Source organism: Lissotriton helveticus, chromosome 10 (genome assembly GCF_964261635.1).
Source record: "Lissotriton helveticus chromosome 10, aLisHel1.1, whole genome shotgun sequence".
In the NCBI taxonomy this organism is placed as follows: domain Eukaryota; kingdom Metazoa; phylum Chordata; class Amphibia; order Caudata; family Salamandridae; genus Lissotriton; species Lissotriton helveticus.
In genome coordinates this window covers 77,347,289-77,370,899 of record NC_136071.1, presented here as the reverse complement: position 1 = coordinate 77,370,899, position 23,611 = coordinate 77,347,289, and positions in this window count along the sequence as shown.

The window sequence follows — 23,611 nt, the reverse complement described above, 5'->3', positions numbered from 1 at the left end:
AATTGTAATTCTTAAATGCATGAAAATGAACTAAAATAAAAACCCAACGATTAACATAGGTCCACTTCTAACCATGGGATATAATGGAACTTGTAATATGGTGGATGGGATATCCGTCACGTTTGTGACAGAGTATCTCATCCGACAAGATCGTAATCAGGCCCTTGGTCTCCACAAGCATCGGCCTTAAGCACAAAGCTAACCCATAAATGGGCCTCGGACCCATAAAATGACTTTAAGATTGATGCTATAATAAACCATCAACACAAGCCTGAGGCCAAATTTAAACCCAAATCAAGATCGAGCTTAAGCCAAACTCAAACCTTCTTTTTAAATTCTGGGAATTTCGTTAAGAAAAAAATGCACATCTGTTTCAGTATAAAATATTTTAAAATGAAAGTATTTGAACTTAATATTTGTATATTTGTGTTTTTTAAAAAAATCTTTGGTGACTTTGCAACTTGTTACATACTTCAGTGATGGAGCCAAGGTGTCCCAGAGGCTGTGTGGCAGCATCTTGACATCTTTAAAGTTCCACCAGATTTCTCATGCTTGATGATGCACAGTTTCAGGATGAAGACAGAATGTACGAGAGGACAGATGCCCGTGGGTCCTGAACTGCTAGTGATATCTACGAAGTTTAGCATCTGCATTTCCTTCAGCATAGATTGATATTTCATATTAATCCTATAAGAAATCCAAATGATTTGAAACAAATTCATACAATAATTTGGTGTGGAAGAGGAACAACTCAGAGAAGTGTGATTATGGGGACAGTCATTTAAAAACCAAGTGGTCCATTAGGATGTCGGGCGGATTGCCCCTGCCAGGCTGGCGGTGGCTACCGCAAGCCTGTCGGAGGCATTCTGCCAGACATCCTTTCCTGAATTCCCCCCGCCATATTACAATGGCGAGGGGGATCGCAGCGGGAGAAAACACCGCCCGCCTGTTTTCCGCCCCGGTCGCCTTGCGGTCGGGGCGGAAAATTATTAATATGGTGGCGGTGTCTATCAGACACCGCCAGCCATATTAACATGGGCTGTGTTTCATGCTTTTCCACGGCGGCAATGCCGCCACGGAAAGGCAGGCGGTGTTCACTGTGAAGCAGAGTGGGGACATGCACACGGGGGGTACTAGTGGTACCCCCCCACATTTACATAAACAAAGCGGCAGGCACCGCGCGGTGCCTGCTGCTTTGTCTATGCAAATGCTGCAAAGCATTTTTAGTAGCACCGCCCGCCACAATACTAAAAATACAGGATGTGCCCGCCACTGTGGCGGGCACATCCTAATGGCACCCTCGGGACCCCCGCCCTTATGGCGGGCGGTCCCGATTTCCGATGGGATGACGGATCCTAATGAGGCCCTAAGAGTTTGAGAAGGTATCAACCATGAACTGCTCTGACATCGTAGGGGTTTGTACAACATCTCCAATTTGATATACTGAGTCAAGTTGTCATTTTTTTAATACGGGTGAAAAAATATGGTGTAAGCATTTTTTGAGAGGACAAGGAACTGCAATATAATTTTAGCTGAGAATTTTCCAGCTAAGGCTTTCTTATCTTAGAATGTTATCCTCTAGTGCAAAAATCACAAACTTTGCAATTAGAAAGCATGCAAAAGTATTGAACTGCATGCAACTTCTTCAAAGGAATATTACATCTACACAACCCTAATTAAACCTTTATGGAAAGGCCCAATTAAAATAAGTATTGCTTCTGCCTACGGTTAACGTTTACCTCATTACTATTACCTGGGTTATGTCCCTCATACTCCTTTTCTTTGTAAAGCGGGGGAAGAGTTGACCCTCGGTCCCACTGCTGAACTGTCCCTTGGGCTGAAGATGCCTCCCCAACTATCTAGGAACTCTAGAAGTGACCATAAGAAAGTTATCCAGTATCTGAAGAAAAAGTGACCCTTGGCTCTAGCATTAACAGGGGTAGAGATGATTGTCTTGCCCTTGGTTCTGTGGAGAGAGCTTCTCAGTAAGAGCAACAGTAAGTCTGGAAAAATTTGAGTGTATAAGCCTGAAAGTTAATTGACTCCTCTTTTGCTCTCTTGGCCTATGTGAAGCAGATCTATTTGTTGGCAAGTTTTCATTTTTGATTGTGGTGCAAAAGTCACTTTTTAAATGTTAACATTGACTTTTATCACCCTTTTTGCTCTGAGCTGCTTTTGTATGGTCTGGCTTGACAGCACAGCAGTTGCCAGGCATTTATATGAGAATCATCAGGAGAGGAGCTTTGGCCCCGCCCACATGCTGGTAAACTGGAGGGCATGTTTTGACTGGGAGAAACTATGTGCTTCCACAAAAAAGTTCTTGGCCTCTTCATAGCTGTGATCATTTTGTTTATTTATTCACCTCCCTGAAGTTGAATTTTCGGGACTACCACACATAACATTGCAATGCTATTAAAGGGTCTTTTCTAACTGGATAGTGTATGATGTTTTCTCTTGCAGCAGCAAAGATAGGAGGAGGGCAGTCATTAGCTTACATGGATTTTTAGGTCTGGCCTGACAGTGCAACTGTCACATGACCTTTTAACCTATACCAATATTATTGTACAGTTATTTTCTTCCACACAAATACATATCCATTACCATGCTATTTTCTTCTTGCTTGCTTGAGATTTGTATTAAAAAATTAGAATCTACTGGACCCCTCATCTGTTGCTGCCTAAATACTTTCTCTAAGGTAAAGAGTAGATCTTTGTGCTGTTACTACCAGCAAATAAGCCCATGTTTTCGTACTAAACAATGTTTCACGTGACAAGGCACTGATTCACTAAGTTTCTATCTAGAAGTCCAGACCTGGTTTTACACTCAGGTATGGTCTGAAATCTGCCATCAACCAATGTCAAAATTCAGCCTAAATGTCAAATAAATAACCATAAATGCCACAATGTGTTTTATTGCAGTTAATGTCATCAGGTACCTTAAGTTTCCTCCCCTAAAATCGATGGCAAGATTTTGCTGATATGCCCCGGTATCCCCATGTGCCGATCAATGCCATTTTGTGCTTAATAATAATTCCTTCAAGTTTTCCTTTTAGTGCTCACATGTGTCCTGAAGCCCTCAATTAAATTCCAGTCAGTATCGTCCTGCACGTAGTAAGCAGCCATAGGTCCAGCAATGGTATTATGAGCCCAGGAATCACTTTCATTTATCAGTCAGTGCCATGGTGCATTCTGTTACCACACATATGCTAGTCACTGCCATTGAGCACACATATACCCTGATCAGATGCAGTTTTATGTCACTATCTGCTGAAGGGTCACTATCATGTGCCAACCAATGCCACGGTGTGCATTGGTAACTCATGTGAGACCAATTGACAGCAATCTGCCACCATCACAGTAGTACACATACATAGAGGTATACCAATGTACACATACATACACTTCCATGCATGCATTCTCCACTGCTGACAGACATCATCCCTCCAAAATATTTGCACGGGGTTGAGGGGATAGCACCCCATGGCCTTTGCAAGGAATGTACTTGGGCATAGGATTTAAGGGCTCTCAGATACGCCCACCATGAAGACTCGCTTTGGGAGTGTCGAGGTGGTCTTCAATGAAGAGTAGCACCACTGCCAGCAGCTCAATGACAGCATCTACTCCGTCCCACCCAGGTGCCCGTCGCTTTCTCTCCGGCTGAGACAGTTAACGCCTCACGGTAGGTATGTGCTCATGACGGCTGGGAGCCATCAGAACGTTACCGCTCCTCCCACGTGCTATTAATTCCCCGCGCTGAGCGGGTGAATTAATCAGTGGGTGGAGTTCTGACGGCTCCCGGCCATCATGAGCACACGCCTACCGTGATGTATGATGGTCGAGAGCCGTCATGAGTACAGCGGCACCACGAACACCCCCCCCCCCTCTCCACCGCGGCGAAATTCACACGGCAGCGAAGGGATTAAGCGACTTGTCAGGCTCAGACAGTGAGGAAGGCTCAACTCTTCCCTCACAGTCCACAGAGTATGAGTCCCTAGGATATAACCAACGACAAACACTTTCCAACATCTGTAGATATAAAAAAAAGACAGCTCACAGTGCAACATATTTTTAGTATAAACAATGGCTCTGTCGGGTATGTACATAACTCATTTAGATCATATATATATATATATATCTCTGATTTCTTTAACGTCCGTGCATCATCATATTCTACATCAGATAAATTTATTTTCCTAAACTAATACATATAATTCCAAAACCAAACCAAAAGAAGAAGGTCACAGAGGTTTTTAATCACCCAGTCAACTTAATCGTTACTTTCTTCTCATTTTGACCCAATCATGAATGCATAGAAAGACAATCTTTACATATTATTTTACAATAAACGGCGCAGCAAAAACAAGTGAGTAAATTGTGACAATTCGTGCAAAAGTGAAAAAGTGCAATATATACAAGTGATTAAACAATGCGGATAAGGGTAGGAATCAATTCAATAGGCCAGATATTTTGTAAATTCAAAAGTCATGTAGTCCAGTGTGCTTGATGTTTTAGCTTTTTTATCCCGGATTCAATTAACTGGTCCTATGTTTTAAAGTCGTTGACGTTTCGAACCTAATAACGCCTGATTTACAGGTCTGTACGGGTCTTCCTCAGGACAGGAACATGGGTGGGGGAGAGCGCCTGTCAATAAAACGGAAAGGGTTTGGTTCTATAATCTGTGATAATTAAAAAGAACATTTAAAATTCGCATAGGCGATTCTGGGTTAAAGACCTTACCCAATAGTCTAGTGGTAGACTAATTTTCAGACTATCTTGTTTCAAATTTCCATCAGATTGGGTTACATCAGATTATTCTGTGGGATATAATATAAATTTCAGGACAGGTTTCATTTGTTATAGTCCTGGGTATAGCTAGTGGTTTCTATGTCTCACACTTACCCAGATTAATTATTTCTAGATAATCAGGCTCATGTTACTCAGCGTGATTCGCCATCTCATTTAACCTTAGCTTGTTTGGATTTAAATCAATCATCAACTGTCTGTAAATCAAGTTGAGTATTAATTAATAGGAGTTATATTTACTGGACATAGGCAATTGAAGTCAAATATCGCCAAACAGACTTACCGAATCAACTTCGGTGTCTGTTAGTATCTCTCAACTCAATTGTTCCATCGCATCGTGTTAGGTAATCTAAAATTAAATTAAACGGGAGAATGTTGTTAATACCAAAGCGTCCTATTGACCGACTTACAATCCAAAACTAGAAAGCAGCTAAAAGCAATTGTGCTTACCGATAGAGATAAAGATAGAATGCAGCCAGCTCGCGGTCACTGTACTGCCGAGTGTTTCCGCATACAATCCACGACCCGGAAGTCTCACGGATCGTTTAACTCGGCGCCTCGATCGCGAGGACGTAACGTCGTTGCTTAGCAACCAGACGCTTAATATCTCTAAGGGCAAAGAAGCAACGCCGTTGCTTAGTTACAAAACGCTCTATTTGACCAAGGGTGTCGGCATGATGACGTCATGGCGTCATGTTGTCCACATATTTTGCTTATCTTTTATTGAGAATTTCGACGTGTGTTGGATTCTCGAAATAGAACCTGATTGAATTAAATCCGAAGATACAACAGGAATTCAGTATCTAGCTCCATCTGCAAGTTTACCTAGTTCAAGATGTGCGAACGGGCTGGTTGGTCAATTTTAACCACGATGCCTACACGAAGGAACACAATACAGAGTTGAGCTCGACTTTGACATGCAACATATTAGAATTTTTTTTTTAATTTTTAACACAATTATGAATTATTTTACCTTCAACATATTACAGTATATGTACACATTCTGGGGCTTTTTCGATTCCTAGGATTGTATAGATACGCCATTAATATGAGAAAGAGTTAGAATATTCACTTCTTGTGTATACATTCTTAGTTTATGCAGTCAGAATTTAGCATACAACATATTCAGACATAGGCTTAGGTTTTAAACACCGTTATGAATCGTTTTTCATCACACCTTCAAGTATATGTACGCAGTCAGGGGCATTTTTGATCAGTATAAGCAGTCGAATCAGGGTATCTAATGAGAGTCGAAGACATTACAGTTGGCCCATCTGTCTGGCTATCTCCTCCCTCTCATTGAGCCCTCGCTGCACAGTGTCTAGGGAATGTATCCATCTACATTCCTTGTAGTTTAATGACTTGGACAGCGAACCACCTCTGCTTTCTATGGTTACCTTCTTCAATACTCTCCATTCAATCTCTTCTGGTTTATGGCCAAGTGTCTTATAATGCTCGACTAATGGGGAACCCACTGCGTTACACCTGATTCTGCTCCTGTGCTGCAGAATTCGTACTTTTACTTTCTGCGAAGTCTGCCCCACATATAACATGAAAATTAGAACAATTCCCAACAGGTATCAATTAGAAGACAGTTTCAAAAGGTGTATGCAATATGCATTACAAACAAAGAAAAGAACAGAAAGGAGTCTCTGCAGTTTTTTGAAAAAGGGTATTATTCACCACTTTAAGAGCAAGGCGGGTCTATTGCATAGTAATACAGTTAAACAGCACTGTACAGATCAAATCGTGTGACAACCCGATGGCACTTGGTGAGAGGTGATATATACATAAATATATACAGTGAGTGGTAGTGATAGTGCAAGTGCTGGGGTGAAACAGCGTGGTCGGCGCGTAGTGACAATTGGTGAAATTTGTAAAGTAATGGCTCCAAGGATCAAGTTGTAATCACTTAAAACAGGAATAGGTCAATTTTCCAGGAGTACAAAACATAATGGGCGCCAAAGAATTTAAGCTGTGTGGTCGACGGCGTTTCGATCCCCGTCAGTCGGGATCGTCATCAGGACCGGGTTGTCGATGAAAAAGTGATGGCCACCCAAGGCAGAATCGTGCGGGTGGAGATACGGGTGTTCAGTAATGGGTCCTCATTCCGCATTCATTGCGAGCTTCAGCCCTCCGCGATAGTATTCATCGCCCCGCCGTTCGGATTCACTCAGACACCGGTTACCCCCGCTGATCCAAGCCATCCGAATTGCTATTCAGCATTGGACCCATTACTGAACACCCGTATCTCCACCCGCTGACCCACAGACTCCCAGAGATAGGCCACGCAATACTACTGAGCAGACACAGCGTGTATTGGGTTTAACGGACTAATCGATTGCCCTACGAAGCGAGGGCGAGGGCCACTAGCATGTTGGAGTGTTCTCCACGCAGCAGCCGCGGACAAACAGACCCCCAGAGATAGGCCACGCAGTGCTATTGAGCAGACACAGCGTGTATTTTGTTTGACGGACTGATCGCTCATCATCGGTCGCGCACAACAGCGAGGTACTTGAGAGCACGCACGGACGGCTTTCTAAAACCGAATTGATTTATGCAAAGTGGCACACCACTAAAGGGTGTCCGGCTACACGGCTGGGGTTACATGCATACAATGTAACTTAGCTTTTTCCCTTTATCCTTTTTTTCCCGTCCTGATGAAGACCCGTCCATGAGGATACAAACTGCCCTTCATATCCTTGGGTCGAAACGTCGACAATCTCCCTCTTGTTGAGCCTGCATCTCGACTGCCCTTGCCCACTCCACTCCCACTGAAGATACAAAGTTTTGAATAAACTGACCGCCGCAAAGTCTAAAAATTGACACTTCTTTGCAATAACCATTGAGGGCAGGCTCTTTTTTCAAAACCAATGACTCAATAACAATTCTGTGATTCATCATTTCCCGACCTCTTGGTCTCCTTTCTCCTTCACATGAGCACTGACTTTCCCACCCTATATGCTCTATCTTTCTTTTGGTAACCCCATTTGATTTTTGCAATGATTGTATATTTGTGTATTAGAAAAATGTGAAATTTATATATATATTTTTACTGAGAATAAATTGTAGAGTTTTCTTTCCTCTACTTTTACAACATTTGAATCGATTGTTTGTGTGTATATTGGACACCTGTTTGTTTGTTTCTCTTTGGGCTATTTGTGTTTCTGTTCTTAAAATTTTTTTCATTGCAGGATCTATGCTGCATGATAAAGAGAATTGAAAAAGTTTTTTGAATTAATATCAAACATTGTGTGTGGAATTTGATGTCTAGGACCACCTTTTCTATAATATGTTATATGTGGGGCAGACTTCGCAGAAAGTAAAAGTACGAATTCTGCAGCACATGAGCAAAATCAGGTGTAACGCAGTGGGTTCCCCATTAGTCGAGCATTATAACACACTTGGCCATAAACCAGAAGAGATTGAATGGAGAGTATTGGAGAAGTTAACCATAGGAAGCAGAGGTGGTTCGCTGTCCAAGTCATTAAACTACAAGGAATGTAGATGGATACATTCCCTAGACACTGTGCAGCGAGGGCTCAATGAGAGGGAGGAGATAGCCAGACAAATGGGCCAACTGTAATGTCTTCGACTCTCATTAGATACCCTGATTCGACTGCTTATACTGATCAAAAATGCCCCTGACTGCGTACATATACTTGAAGGTGTGATGAAAAACGATTCATAACGGTGTTTAAAACCTTAGCCTATGTCTGAATATGTTGTATGCTAAATTCTGACTTCATAAACTAAGAATGTATACACAAGAAGTGAGTATTCTAACTCTTTCTCATAATAATGGCGTATCTATACAATCCTAGGAATCGAAAAAGCCCCAGAATGTGTACATATACTGTAATATCTTGACGGTAAAATAATTCATAATGGTGTTAAAAATTCAAAAAAAAAAATCGAATATGTTGCATGTCAAAGTCGAGCTCAACTCTGTATTGTGTTCCTTCGTGTAGGCATCGTGGTTAAAATTGACCAACCAGCCCGTTCGCACATCTTGAACTAGGTAAACTTGTAGATGGAGCTAGATACTGACTTCCTGTTGTATCTTCGGATTTAATTCAATCAGGTTCTATTTCGAGAATCCAACACACGTCGAAATTCTCAATAAAAGATGAGCAAAATATGTGGACAACATGACGCCATGACGTCATCATGCCGACACCCTTGGTCAAATAGAGCGTTTGGTAACTAAGCAACGACGTTGCTTCTTCGCCCTTAGAGATATTAAGCGTCTGGTTGCTAAGCAACGACGTTACGTCCTCGCAATCGAGGCGCCGAGTTAAACGATCCGTGAGACTTCCGGGTCGTGGATTGTATGCGGAAACCCTCGGCAGTACAGTGACCGCGAGCTGGCTGCATTCTATCTTTATCTCTATCGGTAAGCACAATTGCTTTTAGCTGCTTTCTAGTTTTGGATTGTAAGTCGGTCAATAGGACGCTTTGGTATTGACAACATTCTCCCGTTTAAATTAATTTTAGATTACCTAACACGATGTGATGGAACAATTGAGTTGAGAGATACTAACAGACACCGAAGTTGATTCGGTAAGTCTGTTTGGAGATATTTGACATCAATTGCCTATGTCCAGTAAATATAACTCCTATTAATTAATACTCAACTTGATTTACAGACAGTTGATGATCGATTTAAATCCAAACAAGCTAATGAGATGGCGAATCACGCTGAGTAACATGAGCCTGATTATCTAGAAATAATTAATCTGGGTAAGTGTGAGACATAGAAACCACTAGCTATACCCAGGACTATAACAAATGAAACCTGTCCTGAAATTTATATTATATCCCACAGAATAATCTGATGTAACCCAATCTGATGGAAATTTGAAACAAGATAGTCTGAAAATTAGTCTACCACTAGACTATTGGGTAAGGTCTTTAACCCAGAATCGCCTATGCGAATTTTAAATGTTCTTTTTAATTATCACAGATTATAGAACCAAACCCTTTCCGTTTTATTGACAGGCGCTCTCCCCCACCCATGTTCCTGTCCTGAGGAAGACCCGTACAGACCTGTAAATCAGGCGTTATTAGGTTCGAAACGTCAACGACTTTAAAACATAGGACCAGTTAATTGAATCCGGGATAAAAAAGCTAAAACATCAAGCACACTGGACTACATGACTTTTGAATTTACAAAATATCTGGCCTATTGAATTGATTCCTACCCTTATCCCCATTGTTTAATCACTTGTATATATATTGCACTTTTTCACTTTTGCACGAATTGTCATAATTTACTCACTTGTTTTTGCTGCGCCGTTTATTGTAAAATAATATGTAAAGATTGTCTTTCTATGCATTCATGATTGGGTCAAAATGAGAAGAAAGTAACGATTAAGTTGACTGGGTGATTAAAAACCTCTGTGACCTTCTTCTTTTGGTTTGGTTTTGGAATTATATGTATTAGTTTAGGAAAATAAATGTATCTGATGTAGAATATGATGATGCACGGACGTTAAAGAAATCAGAGATATATATATATATGATCTAAATGAGTTATGTACATACCCGACAGAGCCATTGTTTATACTAAAAATATACTGCCCAGGTTCTGAGGGATACTGGGTTACCCCATAAGAGACTTTTTTTTTTCACAGTGTAACATAGACATATGTTGCTTGCTTCCCTAAGTCAAAGTTACTATATAAACCTTTCTATGGGTGCCCCGGGCTTCTCATCATAATTAACCCTTCCCTCCTTTACTACAGTTAACCCAGGTCTATAAGGATTTTAACTCCCTTCAAGGTAGTCACTACTAATGAAGGCGGAAGAGCCCAATCAACGTATGTTTAACTGCCCTCAAAGACTCAGGAGGAGCAAAGTAAGAGTTAACTCATCATCTGTGCTACCTGTTCCATCAAAAATACATGTTTACCACAAAATTTGATTTTTGTTAAACTTTATGATGGTGCATGGATACCGTCTACAGCTACTTTGAAGTGGGCTCATGATAAATGTGACCTTTATTTATAAGTACAATTTCACATAGGAAAATCTATTTTAACATTTGCAGTGAAAAGTGCCTTGGTGTCCTGTTACTGGTGAGACCATTAAAAAATGTAGACGTGCCTCACTTGTGCACATTATGCAGCCAGACCTTTCAGGTTATAAAGTACTACTTAGAGGTGATCAAAGTAGGTTGTAATTATGCATATATGAGGACATATGTATTTACAAGACACTTGCGCCGCAGGTGAGTCCCTTTTTTTTTACACACCAGCGGGGCAGTGTGGTGCTTCATATTTACAAGGCCATGTAAAGCCACCCCGTGTGGCTTTTCATACCCTTGTAAATATGGCCCCTTTTTACGCAGCACTTTGCATGAAAGGGGTGTGCCATGGGCGTTGCTGTGTGTTTCCCATGCAATGTTTCATAAACATAGGAATGCATCAGAATCCTATTCCTCCCTAGGGGAGGGGTAAGGATGAGAAAAACTTGTATTTCCCTTGTTTTTTCCTTTTTCTATGCGGGCTGCATTTTGCAACCCACATAGAAAGTGTAATACATATCGTCTGATTGTTTTTGTGCTTGGAGAAGTCCCTTCTTGCACAAAAACAATCATTTCTGCAATGCAGGCACCCTTGCACCACGCTGCAACAGTGCCTGCATTGACGCATGACAGACAATTGTGCACCAGCGCAGGGAAGAGCTCAAATTGATGTAAATATTATGCATCCCTGTGCTTTGAAAGTGACACAGCACGGCTCAGCCAAATGGCTTGCGGCACCGCGCTGCGTTACTTTCTTGTAAATAAAGCCCCTTGGTTTCTTTAGACAGAGGCTGTCTGCAGCATTTCAGGGCAGCAGTGGCTGACATCAAGATATACTGTTGAAGGTACTCATGTGGGTGTTGTAAAGGTACACTGCAGCATATGTGCGACATCTGGGTCTAAACATTTTGTTGATTTTCACATTTATAAAGACACTAGCTTACCCGTCGCGCGTTGCTGCGATCTCAGAAGAAAGGAAATTTAAGGAAACTTTTTATGATAACATTCAATTTACATAGTGTCATTTTTATTGAAACTTATTTATTTTAGTATGGAAAACATTTCAAAGTGTTGTTTTAATTCTGTTTTTTTATTCGAGTGCTTGTGGATACACAATATTTTTTGTTTTTCCATCTGGTGCTTAGACGAATAAATCAGAAGGTTTTCCGACGCGTGAGCTGGCCACATACAGTTGTTCTTGAGAGAAGCACGGATTCTCCAAATCTAGTCCACACACTTGCAGCGATTGTCCTTGTGCTTTGTTGATGGTCAGTGCAAAAGCGAGTCCCACCGGAAAGTGTAAACGTTTAGTATTGGAAAGATTATGAGGGTCCTGGGTGGCCGATATTTAACAATGTTTTCTTTTTTTGCCAGAAACCTTCGCGGAAGTGTACTCAACAACTTCCCAAAGTTTCATGCCGATCGGATGAATGGTGTAGTAATGCATAAAGGACAAATGGACATACTTTGGTTTTTATATATATAGATTGAAGCAATGCGTTGCATCAGTTTACCTTACTAAATGATAATTTACCTTCCCATCCTTACCACACCCCTCCTTCACAGCACTGGCTGAGCACATCAATTGTTCAGTACAGTAAATAATTTTGCTGTGGCTCTTTGGTGCACCCATTCTTCTATGAGTGGTTTAGGCGGTTTGTGTAATCCTTCTGCCACAAGTACATTTGTACTTCATGCTGTCGACTCCTCAAAAAGCTGTAGCACTCTCACTTTGTTCTAGGAACCTAATATAACCTAGAAATGGGCCCACATACCTTCAAGAATTTTGTTTCAGTACCTGCTAGAGCATCCATCTGCTTTTCCATAACCATATGTTGCTACAGCTTATAGAACCTTTGAGCGATGCCCGCCATACCCATAGATTTCCAAGGGGCAACAAATAGCATTTTGTCTGAACTCAACATTTGTAATAATAATATCTACAAGGTCATGTTAATGCCGCCCATTTTGGGGTGTTTTCTTCCAACTACCAACACACTTATTCCATTATAAAGAAGGACCCTTAACACCCGCCCGTCATACGTCCTAGACCTTCCATCCAGTATATTTGAATCCTACAGCATCCCTGACAGATTTTTTGCAAATAAGCTCTCCCCCTCAGATCATACTCAACATGTAGCAAAAGCCTGAGGAAATATGTTCCTGAGTCACTGTTGAATGAGGTACCACCAGTACATTATCTTGTCATTAGATTCTGTATATGGGATGTTCTTAAAAGTGTCACGGGTGTCCCCCACAAGACTTTGTATACGTAAACCAACCTCCCAATGGTGTCTCCCAAAAACCTTGTAGTGCAAGATGTGTGCTTGGCTAAAAAGAAATTGCAGAATTTCACCTACAATTAAATCAGAAATGTCTTGAATGTAACCAGCGTATTTAAAATTTCACTTATTCCTGGATAGGATCGTGACATCGTGCAACCAGATGCTAAGGCCCTTAGGTCTTCTCAGCTGTTTACTATAGAACTTCATCTAACACATTTCACATGTTTGTACTCCAGCCCAGGTTGTCACACTGCTATATTGATGCATTCTGGACCCTGTAGTCCTTTGCCTCAACACGCCTTGAAAAAAAATCATGCATGGTAGGTGTAACTATTCATCATCCCATATACTAATTACCTTAGGTACACGTAGATAGGCTAACACCATCTTCTGACTTTCTTCTCTGTTCCCATCTCCACTCAGCCCCTTGTTTCCATTTTGACCTCCTCATGGCTTCTGTTTGCTTGAGCCTTTTCCTCGCTCAGACAGTGTGAAGAAGGCACTTCTGACAGACAGTCTTTAAAAAAGAAATGTTTTAAAGTATATTATGTATTGCATATATTTTTTAATAAATGTCATGAAGAAATGTTTTTCATGAATGGATTTTAAAATGATGATAAAAACACTTACTGGTAAATAAAATAGGTAACTAGTACATTCCTTGATTTGGGGTTTTGTTCAACTGAGAAGCATTGTATGAAAATGTTTTTGTAATATTTGGTAACCTGTTCAAGACTATATCCTATACGAAATCATCCTGGACAGATAGATTAGAGGGCATAAAAGACACTGATCTTTACCTCTAAGAACAAGAAGGAAAAGGGAAATGTGTTTTGTTGTGTCAGAGCCATGAGTCCCAGCATTGGAGTCACTGGTCACACTTGGGTACCAGCTTGCACCTCTGCACTTCCCTTTAGTTGCTTGGTCATTGATTGCTGTCAAATCTGCACTCCTTCTAACAAAGGTCTCATCTTCTGTGATCTGTTTGACCCTGGCCTTGCTGTCCACTCCCCTCTGCTCCATAGCTGCCTCCTTGCTCTAGGTTTGTGTAGAATTTGAGTTTCTAGCTCTTGTCTTCGGTTAGAACACTCTCCTGAATCCAGATATGTTGGTCTACAGCGCCTTCTGTTTCTGAACTCCTGTTCTTAGTGCCACAGTTCCTTTAATTTTTTTTTGTTGGTTTCTATTTTGCTTTTCTTCAATCCAGCTTTGAATCTATTGCGGATTGTGTTTCTGAATTCCCATTCTGGCACTATAGCGGCCTCTCCTTCTGAATTCCTGAGAGGATCTTTACCTCATGAACTTGCATTGGTGCAGGCTCTTTGTCCAGTATTCCAGAGTTCCCTGAAATTATTGTATCCTTTCACTCTTTGCTGATGTTGTTTTAATTAAATCAAACAAAAGAGAGGGGGAGACCAGGAGCTTGTTAAGGTCCAGTGCCCGTGCTCCGAATTTTAATGTTATAACCAAGTAGGGGGGTCCCTGTTCCATCGGAGTGCGCGCTGTGAAGTCACGCTCACACTCCGATAAGGTAAAGGGTAAAGCTAGAGATCCTAGAGAAGGAAGAAAAAACTAGGTACGGTCTTGGATACTCTCAAAGTGAAAGCAAGGGGGTGGGGGGAGGACACTTATTGTCTCTTGTTGCCCTCACACACCTCAGAGGATGTCATGCTTCATCATCGGGCGGTGCTCCTTGTTGGGCCGGCGCTGCAATGCCTTACGGGTCCCCCGAAGGGTTGCTTTTTTGGAGATCTTTTAAGAGAACAGCCGTTTAATGAATGCAGGTATGTAGAGAGGGTCCTTCTCTCAGTGAGGGTGCAAGTGGAGGAGTGGAAAAAAATGGATAAGGGATACCGGAGGGTAGTAATTTTATTAGTGATAAATGGGTTCCCCTGTCATACTAAAAAACCTGAGGGTTGTGTGTTACAAAATGGGTAATTGGTACTCTGGGTAACATAAAGTGTGGTCAGGTCGACATGTTTCGCGCTAGCGTGGTCAGGTAGATCCAGTGCGCTTCATCAGGACCAGTGCAGAGATAAATAATAACAATTGATTAGTCTAAAAAGTGCAAGTGTAGGTGTAGGGGGTAGCTGGTCCCCTATGCTATGCTGGAGGTGCACGTGGTTCTAAGCTCCTACTAGAGAGCCACAGTGACCAGATAATTAGTCTTCTATCCAGTGAGACCTAGGAAAAGGAAAGGAGAGACAAACAAGAAATGTAGGAAACATTCAATAAAAACTGAGATTTAAAAGTCATAGCCTGAGTCAATATTGGTGATTGACAACAGCCCTATGATTGGTCAAACTGAAATAGGATGGTGAACCGGCATTCACCCCTTATGGGCCACGGTAAGCTGAAAACGAGACCAGGCGCCAGCATGTTGATTTAAAGCCTTCCCTAGTTTCTTGAGGCTTTCCTGCTTTTGTAGTTAGTTTAGATTGTGCTGATCTCCCTCCTCTTTCTATATTCTTTCTGTGTTTCTTAAAAAGTTTGTGCATATACTTACCATGGGAATTCTCCAGGTTAGTGTTTTTTTATCCCTGCTTCCGAGCTGTCTGCAGCACATCTGTAGACAGCTCGGAAGCAGGGATAAACAAATACCCATCCATATTTCTTGGCTGTGCTCTCTAAAGCTTATGCACTAATCTGGAGAATTTTGGAGTAAAGTGTCTGGACTTAAAGCACGCGCACAGCTATGCTTTGTGGCAGCACACCTGTTCATGACACGGCCTATGGGCTCAATAAAATGCTAATATAGAGAATACCTTGAATAGTAGATGCAAGCAGCGCCAAAACTGGACTGCCTTCAAGGAGTGACTCACTTCATCGAACATGTTCTCCTCACCAAAGGCAGCTGCGGTAATGCAGGTCACAGCGGTGGGGCGGTGGTGCCGGGTTGGGGGGATATCGAGGGACGATGCAGAGGGAAAATTAAATAAATAATACATTTTCCATCCCAGAGATCCGCAGGATGGACACAGCAATCTCACCTCGAGGTGGACCCTTGCAAATATAACTACATACATGAGAAGTTAGCATCACACAAACCGACTTGCTGTTCACAAACATGAGCCTTTTATAGTCCATCGTGTTTTCCAGTGTTCCGTTTGGGCAGGAAGTCAAAATGTCCCACATTCTGGCAGTATTTCTTTGTGAGCGCCTTTTGGAGCTGCAGATGAATTTTTTTTTTTATTTTTTATTTTTTTTTTTAGCATTTATAGAGCGCGGCTGACACCTTGCAGGTTTCCTGGCGCTTGCGAATACTCCTAACTCAGGGGAACATACAGCGAGGAGCAATGGAAGAAAGGGTTTTTCTAAGGGAATAACCACGTCTTGATGCGTTTCCTGAAAGGGAGGAGCTGTGAGATTTGACGGATGTCAGGAGGCAGACTGTTCCACAGTTTAGCCGCTGCGACTCTGAAGGATCTGCCCCCCGTCCTGACTTTGTTGTATTTAGGAACAGTCACCAGACGGGCAGAGGCTGAGCGTAGAGCTCTGGAAGGGGTATACCATGTGAACATGGCCTGCAGAGGTTTAGGTCCAGCTCCGTGGAGCGCTTTAAAAACAAGGCAGAGGGACTTGAAGGCCACACGTTGTTTAAGCGGAAGCCAGTGTAGTTCAGCTAGGGCCGCTGAGGCTGAAGATCTCCTAGTCCAAACCAGAACTAATTTGGCTGCGGCCGACTGAACTCTTTCAAGTCGGTCGAGCAGAGCAGCTGGGGACTCAAGTAACAGCGCGTTGCAGTAGTCCAGGCGACTGAGGATAGTGCACCTGACTACCTGCTCCCGAGCTTGTGCGGGTAGCAGAGGCATAATTTTGCGCAGGGAGCGTAGGAGAGCTGTGCAAGTTCCCACCGTTTTTGCAACTTGGGTTTCAGTGTTCATTTTATCATTCAGTGTGGCCCCTAGGTTGCGAACCGATGTAACTGGCCGAGGTTTGTCTGCTGTTTCCGGGGGCCAAAAGTCGCAGGGGAATTGCCGAGGAATGCGACTTCCTGCACAATACAGAACCTCCATTTTGGAGGAATTAAATTGCAGCGAGTTATTGTGTAGCCACCGAGCCGTCTCCCTTAAGCAGTCATGAAAGGCTGCAAGGGGGGTAGAGTCTTCTCCCTCCCAAGAGAGGATGAGCTGGGTGTCGTCCGCATAATTGATTGTTTTTAACCTGTGTGCCTTTATTAACAAGATCAGAGGTCTAAGTTACACGTTAAAAAGGATGGGGCTGATGGAGGAGCCCTGGGGCACCCCGTGGGGGACAGAAGAAAAGGTAGATTGATAAGGGGGGAGAGACACCGCCTGTCTCCTGTCCCGTAGGAAGGAGTGGAACCAGAGTAGGGCAGTGCCGTCTACCCCAGCCGCCCGGAGTCGCTCCAACAGGACCCCATGGTTGACCGTATCGAAAGCGGCAGACAGGTTCAACAGGATCAAGGCAACTGCCTGGCCCCTGTCTGCCCGCATACGAAGGTCCTCCAGAGCTGTCAGGACAGCTGTTTCGGTCCCGTGAGCAGGACGGAAGCCAAACTGAAAATCGTCCAGGATCTGATTTTGCTCCAGATGAGTGGAGAGACAGGTGCTTACCCAGCGCTCTGCAATTTTTGCTGGGAAAGGCAGGAGGGATATAGGCCGGTAATTGGACAAACAGTCAGGGTTCAAGGAAGGTTTTTTTAACAGTGGAGTGATAAGGGCCTCCTTCCAGGAGGAAGGCACAAGCCCACAGTGTAAGGATTGATTGCAGATCCTGCAGAGGGTGACAAAGAGGTCAGTACCAAAACTCTTCCAGACTTTTGGAGGCACCGGGTCAAGAGGGGATCCAGAGGTGATCCCAAGTGCCAGCCTTTCAAATTCTGGTTCTGGGATAGGGGGGAACTCCCGCAGCTTTTCCATAAGAGGAGAATCTGAGTGCACCGAAACAGAATCACTAGTACAGACTGTAGGAGTAATGGGACCCCCTAAGGGAGGAGAGGAGTTCAGATTAAGAATAATGGTGTCAATTTTGTTTTTGAAGAATAGCGCAAGGTTATCGCAGAGGGCTTGTGTGGGAAGGGTAGTTGTTACAGCACAATCAGGGTGGGTAAGGTTTTTGAGGATCTGAAATATGCTTTTAGAGCTGTTGGTGGCATTGCTAATCGTAGTGCAGAAATAGTTGGCTTTGCTCTGATTGATGGCAGTTTTATATGCTTGGAGATGGTTTTTCCAGATTACTTTATTCGAATCGGAGTAGCCTTGTCTCCATTTCCTCTCTGATTGTCTGCAAGCTAGTTTAAGGGATTTCAGAGAGTCATTAAACCAGGGGGCAGGAGCTCTGCTTTTTGCTTTGCCTTTCTTCTGGGGGGCAAGAGAGTCTGCGGTGGAGGTGATTGCTAAACAGAAGGCTTTGAAGTTGTTCTCAACCGAGTTGGTGGGGGAGAAGCTGTTTTCAACATTGAATACAGTGCCCGCCGCTCTTAGTTTGTCAAGGGCTTTCCAATCTCTATAAAGGAAATCTGACGTAATGCTACGTGGGGGCCTTTTGGCTTTATCACAGAAGATGTGAAATTTAATAAGTGCGTGGTCGGTCCAACACATGGGCAGGATGTCACTCAAATGTACCAACTGGGGAGAGGCAAAAAAATGAATGCGTAGTGTTCTTACAAATAAACCTCAACATTGTTTTGCTTGTAACTCTGACACTGGACAGCTGTTGGCAATTTGCAGTCACAGTGCACCCGGCATGTTAAGCACTCTCAAAATCCTTACATTGACTGGATTTTGCACCTGCCTTTGGTAAAAAGTACTCAAACGTCTATTTGTCAAGACAACTGAAGAGATGGCCTCTGTTTTTTTAAGTTACTTCTGTGTGATAATTAAATCACTTTAAAATAATACCTCTAAATGAGTACATATTTACAATTAATTTTTTTTTCCGAATTGGGCCCAATGCGGGGAAAACACACACGTTTTTCACCAGGGCCGGTCCTAGAACTTCTGGGGCCCCGGGCGAAAGGGAAGATGTGAGGCCCCTCTAATTTGCATGTAAAATCCAGTCGCGGCTAGCATGACTCGCGGGTGGGAGGTCTCGCAGGGGTTATTTAAAAAATTAAATAAACTTACCTTCCCAGGTCTCGTGTCATCTCTGCTCCTGACCTGCTCTCTTTCGTTCCTGCCTCTGGCAGGAACAGGAAGCAGGCAGCCTTCCTCCCCAATGGCAGCATTGTGATTGGTTGGGACGCCGACCAGCCAGCCGCCTATGGGGAGGCCGTTTTCTCCATGTAGGGTGCATTGGTACCTACATGGAGAAAGGCCAGAGTGTGCATGACTGGTTAGGTCGGTCCCGGAGGGCCGACCAAACAGTCAGGGCCCTTAGCAGGGGGCAAGGCACTCCTCCCCTGCCCTAAAGCAGACCCACCTGCCCCCAACCAAACACTTCTGCTTTCTCGCAGTGTGAGTAGCAGAAACATAAAATGGTAGTTTTTGCATTTTATATTTCTGCTTCTCGCTCTGCGAGAAAGCAGTGGGGTGACGCTCCTCCACCCTAGTGGAGTCACTGAAGTATGCCCGAGCAGATGACATTTGCGGCGGAAGTCGCTGCGGCCACGAGGCGCCCCATGCTGAATTCCCGCTCCTCTCCTTTCACAAAGTGAGCAAGTGCCTGCTGTTAAAGTAATTCAAGAATAGGTGTGTAGTAATGCCTTGAAATAGCGAAGCAACGCCCTTCAGATGTACACTAAGCAGACCAGAGTCACTGCCTGCATGCGCCACAGTCGGACTCCGTACTGACTCAGACTCATCTACGGCCGTGGCCCAAGACCGTAAGTACCAGGCACTGTGAGCCTGTGTGTGTTTGTAATAGACAGTGATGGTGCCAGTGCAGCGCACAATCACATCAGGTAGCTGCAGACGTTCCTGCCGGTGTTACTTTAAAGTTGTTACTCTGTAGAGTGACATAGGTGGATTGATCCGATCGAATGTATATATAAATGACACCTGTTCATGTTGTTGGGCCCTCTCTGACATAGGTCGGTCCCGTTCCCAGTTGGCCCAGGTCACTCACGTGATGTCAGAGGCCCCGAGTTTGCCAGCGGGGAGGGGGGCCTACCACATAGGCTGGCAATCTGTATTTTGTTTTTCTGGTGGACCGCCCGCCCGGCAACAGTAGGCACCGGAGGAGTGTGTTGTTTGTTAGGGCTGTGTCCCACGTGGCAGAGAGGCCCTTGATAGACTGATGCTCTAAACAACAGCATCATTAATTTCAAGGGTGGAGCCAGGGAACCCAGTACGAGTCGCCAAAGGCTGGAAGACAGGATTCTGCCGGCCTGCCCATCAACACAGATGTCCAGGCAGGTCCATGATGTTTTCGTGCCTCAGTTGGGTCTTCACACACCCTGTTTGGGCTGGGTCCCACGTTATTTTATATGTTTTCCTCGTCATCGTTGCTTGATTTTGCGTACTAGAAAGGGTCACTCATGGTCGTTGAAATGTCACTCATAATGACACTGAATTATGAAAATTTCACACATAGCAATTTGAAACCTTGGCAGCTAAGATGGAGGCTAAGGTGTCAATTGCCCATAGCCGAAAACCTGCTCCCTCAGTGACGGCCCGGCATACTCCCACCTGCCCCCACCCACCATTGCCTGGCAGGGGAGCGGTCTGGGGCAAGACACTTCTTTGCAGCCCCAATGGGGGGCTGAGGGGAGAATGACACAACACTTAGAGCAACACCTGGCCACAATTAAGGCAGATTGCCACACTTAACACCTTCGCCCCGCACACAAAAGCCAGAAGTGCGATGGCCTGGGAGGCAGGAATGAAGTTGAGGCCCTTTAACAACCGGCCCACATGCCACACCTTTCAGCACCGGCCCATCGGCCAATGCTCGACTGCTTGCCTTCTCAATCCGACCCTGTCCCCAATTACAGGTCAAAGCTGCAAATGCAGATGGGCCTCGCACTACATGTGGGCTGCACAGCCCTGGGGAAAAGGGGCCCCCTCCCTGGGGTTAACAGCCATTAACCAGTGCTGCGAGGCACAGGGGAGGGGGGCCTCTTCTCCTATTCTTACACATGCTTGCGAAGCCCAGAGGAGAGGCAGCCCTTCCCTGGGCCACGCAGTGCTCACCACAGGCGCGAGGCTGGTAGGTCAACACTTTTGCGAGGCCCCCTGTTGATGGGCTGAGCTCGGGGCCCTGGGCAGCCGCCCATGCTGCCCATGCCTAGCGCCGGCCCTGTTTTTCACACACTGGGCCAAATGCGAAAAAAAGGAGATTGCAAATTAGTACTCACTGAAGTGCAGATCCTCGTGGGTGCAAAATTACAATATTCTACAATTCACAAAACTCTTCAGTGAGATCATCAAAAACTGTGCAAATCCCAGCTCTACAAGCACACAACTAAGCACTATCCTTTTTTTAGGTCGAGCCTATCCCATTCCGCAGGAATGGATAGGGGAGAATTTTAGTGTGCAAAATAAGTTCTCAAACCATCGGGCGGATTTCAAACAGTTCACGTGATATCACGTGAAGACAAGCACGCGCATTTCCCCACATCAAAGCCATCAGCCTCCCTCCCACAGGCTTCCCCAGTGTGTGCAGTGCACGCTGGCGTCACTTCTCCTCCCCCCTAACTGCTTGCACTTTCACGCCTCCAGGCCGGGAGCTACATCAAAGGGTTCTGCTGCCCCGCCCCCTGCTTCATTGCCACCAGCAGCATTTCTCCTCCCCTAATTATTCACTGCCCACAGCTGGCTGGCTGGCGGTACTTTTACTTTCACGGCCGCTAGGCCGTGTTTATTGCAGCCATAGCAAGTATCTTTAATTTCCAGGAGGTTCGTAATGTTCATGTTTGTAATCGTACTCCTTGCTCTACGGAAAATACTTGACGGCAGAGAGCAAAACAAACTGGACTCCAGGAATTTTACAATTTCTAAAGCGGACTTCATTTACTTATTTATTTAATGCGCTTTTATATAGCGCAAACATTACCCGAAGGTGCCCTTCCCCTCCCTTCTTCCTCCCCTCCTTCCCGCGTGCACCATGCAGTCCTTCCGCGGCTCACTTCTTTCCCCACAATTCTACCTGGGCCGCTTCTAATCCTGTGACCACCCTCTCCACTTCGCTGTCTCTTACTCCAGGTGGCCTGTCTCTTTTCACTCGTTCTCTTTTTTCACTGCCCACGGCCGTCCGGCCGGCGGTACTTTCACTTTCACAGCCGCCAGGCCGTGTTTATTGCAGCCATAGTAAATATCTTTAATTTCCAGGAGGTTCGTAATGTTCATGTTTGTAATCGTACTCCTTGCCCTACTGAACATACTTGACGGCAGAGAGCAAAACAAACTGGACTCCAGGAATTTTACAATTTCTAATGCGGACTTCATTTACTTATTTATTTAATGCAATTTTATATAGCGCAAACATTACCCAAAGGTGTCCTTCCCCTCCCTTGTTCCTCCCCTCCTTCCCGCGAGCACCATGCAGTCCTTCCGCGGCTCACTTCTTTCCCCACATTTCTACCTGGGCCGCTTCTAATCCTGTGACCACCCTCTCCACTTCGCTGTCTCTTACTCCACAGGGCCTGTCTCTTTTCACTCGTTCTCTGACTGCCTTTGTCCCAGTGCCTCCTGATGCACACCACCACACACGTCACTCTCTTGACCTCTCTGCGCAGTCTCTCGTGCTCCTTCTCTCCTTCCGCTAGGGCACTCCCCCTCACTATACCATTCCATTGCACCTACTCCTCTACCCCCCGCCCCCAATCTCTGGCTACGCCTCACTTCTTCCACATCATTACTTTCCCAGCCCTCCCTTTGCTCCTCCCTCTCACCACCTATAAGCATCTTCAGGTGCACTCTTTTCATGCCCTGTCCTCCCTCTCCTCGTGTACCCTCTAGAGCAGCACTCTCTTTTATAACGTTCTCTCATCCACTTTCTTCACATCACTTCTCTTTGCCGCCCATTTCTTACAATATTCCACCCTAGAGTCCTCACCTGTCACTCTTTCTTTCCTACCTTTCTTATGCATCCACATTTCATTCTTGTCTCTCTTCCCTCTGCTTCTACTTTCTCTTCTCCCCTCCACTATTCCCTTAGAAGCTTTTTCCCTCCTCCTTCCTATGCTCGCTCCCTCACCCTTCTCCCGCCCTCCACTTCTCCAGCCTCCGTCCCATCCTCTCATCCTTATCTCATTGTTTTCGTCCCCCCCCCACCATCGTCTCTTCTGTATCTTGTTATCTTCTCCACTCTCGCCTCATTTTCTTTATTTTCTCTCCCTATGCTTATCCGTCCTCATCTCCTTCTGTTCTCCCCACCCCTCTTTCTCATCTTCCGATGTTCTTTCCTCGCATTGCAGCATCCTACTTCCCCTCTTCCTGCGTAAACCCCTTCTCTTCTCCACATCTGTTTTATTCTCTCCCTGCTCGTCATTTCCAGCATGTTTCCGTCCCCACCGCCATTTGTTCACCTCCTCTCTCCCCTCTCCATCCGCCCTTCTCATCTCTTTCTGGCCTCACCTCGACCTCGCACCT